The 2,500-nt window shown below is 41.6% G+C and overlaps 4 non-coding genes across 4 annotated transcripts in view; all 4 read right to left on the minus strand.

Moving 5' to 3' along the window:
- LOC141319076 (5S ribosomal RNA) overlaps window positions 1–82 on the minus strand; it is a 119-nt gene extending 37 nt beyond the window's left edge. The window contains exon 1 of the ribosomal RNA XR_012353353.1: window positions 1–82. This exon is cut by the window's left edge and continues 37 nt beyond it. This is a non-coding gene — a ribosomal RNA (5S ribosomal RNA).
- A 753-nt stretch (window positions 83–835) lies between these two features.
- Window positions 836–954, minus strand: LOC141306245 (5S ribosomal RNA). Its single transcript, XR_012345210.1, has one exon. It is a non-coding gene; the product is annotated as a 5S ribosomal RNA (ribosomal RNA).
- Window positions 955–1,038: 84 nt separating this feature from the next.
- On the minus strand, window positions 1,039–1,157 carry LOC141318311 (5S ribosomal RNA). Its single transcript, XR_012352634.1, has one exon. It is a non-coding gene; the product is annotated as a 5S ribosomal RNA (ribosomal RNA).
- A 753-nt stretch (window positions 1,158–1,910) lies between these two features.
- On the minus strand, window positions 1,911–2,029 carry LOC141306256 (5S ribosomal RNA). Its single transcript, XR_012345221.1, has one exon. It is a non-coding gene; the product is annotated as a 5S ribosomal RNA (ribosomal RNA).
- Between the last annotated feature and the right edge of the window lie 471 nt (window positions 2,030–2,500).

The following is a 2,500-nucleotide window of genomic DNA, read 5'->3' on the forward strand; positions in this document are numbered from 1 at the left end:
CCAAGTACTAGGCAGGCCCGACGTTGCTTAGCTTCCGAGATCAGACGAGATCGGGCGCTCTCAGCGCGGTATGGCCGTAAGCGAGGGCTGCTCCAAAAAGTGGGCCATTTAAAGATCAGCCTCCGTAAAAGCCAGCATATTATATAAATAGTGAAGAAAAGGCAAAAGCTTACAGCACCTGGTATTCCCAGGCGGTCTCCCATCCAAGTGTAACAATCGGCCTTATCAGCCGAGTTACAAGACTAAAATGGGGTCAGATTTAACTGTGAGAGATGACTAGTGGTTAAAAGAATGAGACATAAAAGAAGATTGGTTTAAATAGATTTGGTTTATTTACAAGGTTCACATAAAAGACTTTAAAACAACACGATAAAACGAGGTAAACGCTGTTAAAAGAATACAGTTCATTTGTCCATACCCTAAAAACAGTCCAAGAATCCCAGTGTGTTGATAAGTCCAATGTGAGTGTCCACCGGTGTATATACAATCCACAGAAAGTGTAATCCAAAGTTTGCAGGTGGTGAATGGAAAGGTGAGCTCTAAAATTAGCAACTCCTCAATCCAACAGTTTGGTGACTGTCCTTTGTTTGTCATGCTGCTCTCTTATACAGTTGTACTTCCTGCTTCCTGTCATGTGTCTAGTCACATGGCAGGCCAACCATCCATTTTTTAAAGACACACACTCACTTACAATGTTAAGAGTAATAAAATGGCCTAAAAAACATGTAAAACACTTAAAACTCTATAATACATTTAAATGATTGTAATAAATAGAGCGGTAAAACACGTCTTTCTAAAAGCCAGCATATTATATAAATAGTGAAGAAAAGGCAAAAGCTTACAGCACCTGGTATTCCCAGGCGGTCTCCCATCCAAGTACTAAGCAGGCCCGACGCTGCTTAGCTTCCGAGATCAGACGAGATCGGGCGCTCTCAGCGCGGTATGGCCGTAAGCGAGGGCTGCTCCAAAAAGTGGGCCATTTAAAGATCAGCCTCCGTAAAAGCCAGCATATTATATAAATAGTGAAGAAAAGGCAAAACCTTACAGCACCTGGTATTCCCAGGCGGTCTCCCATCCAAGTACTAAGCAGGCCCGACGCTGCTTAGCTTCCGAGATCAGACGAGATCGGGCGCTCTCAGCGCGGTATGGCCGTAAGCGAGGGCTGCTCCAAACAGTGGGCTATTTAAAGATCAGCCTCCGTAAAAGCCAGCATATTATATAAATAGTGAAGAAAAGGCAAAAGCTTACAGCACCTGGTATTCCCAGGCGGTCTCCCATCCAAGTGTAACAATCGGCCTTATCAGCCGAGTTACAAGACTAAAATGGGATTAGATTTAACTGTGAGAGGTGACTAGTGGTTAAAAGAATGAGACATAAAAGAAGATTGGTTTAAATAGATTTGGTTTATTTACAAGGTTCACATAAAAGACTTTAAAACAACACGATAAAACGAGGTAAACGCTGTTAAAAGAATACAGTTCATTTGTCCATACCCTAAAAACAGTCCAAGAATCCCAGTGTGTTGATAAGTCCAATGTGAGTGTCCACCGGTGTATATACAATCCACAGAAAGTGTAATCCAAAGTTTGCAGGTGGTGAATGGAAAGGTGAGCTCTAAAATTAGCAACTCCTCAATCCAACAGTTTGGTGACTGTCCTTTGTTTGTCATGCTGCTCTCTTATACAGTTGTACTTCCTGCTTCCTGTCATGTGTCTAGTCACATGGCAGGCCAACCATCCATTTTTTAAAGACACACACTCACTTAAAATGTTAAGAGTAATAAAATGGCCTAAAAAACATGTAAAACACTTAAAACTCTATAATACATTTAAATGATTGTAATAAATAGAGCGGTAAAACACGTCTTTCTAAAAGCCAGCATATTATATAAATAGTGAAGAAAAGGCAAAAGCTTACAGCACCTGGTATTCCCAGGCGGTCTCCCATCCAAGTACTAAGCAGGCCCGACGCTGCTTAGCTTCCGAGATCAGACGAGATCGGGCGCTCTCAGCGCGGTATGGCCGTAAGCGAGGGCTGCTCCAAAAAGTGGGCTATTTAAAGATCAGCCTCCGTAAAAGCCAGCATATTATATAAATAGTGAAGAAAAGGCAAAAGCTTACAGCACCTGGTATTCCCAGGCGGTCTCCCATCCAAGTGTAACAATCGGCCTTATCAGCCGAGTTACAAGACTAAAATGGGATCAGATTTAACTGTGAGAGGTGACTAGTGGTTAAAAGAATGAGACATAAAAGAAGATTGGTTTAAATAGATTTGGTTTATTTACAAGGTTCACATAAAAGACTTTAAAACAACACGATAAAACGAGGTAAACGCTGTTAAAAGAATACAGTTCATTTGTCCATACCCTAAAAACAGTCCAAGAATCCCAGTGTGTTGATAAGTCCAATGTGAGTGTCCACCGGTGTATATACAATCCACAGAAAGTGTAATCCAAAGTTTGCAGGTGGTGAATGGAAAGGTGAGCTCTAAAATTAGCAAC

Source organism: Garra rufa, chromosome 1 (genome assembly GCF_049309525.1).
Source record: "Garra rufa chromosome 1, GarRuf1.0, whole genome shotgun sequence".
NCBI classification, from domain to species: Eukaryota; Metazoa; Chordata; class Actinopteri; order Cypriniformes; family Cyprinidae; genus Garra; species Garra rufa.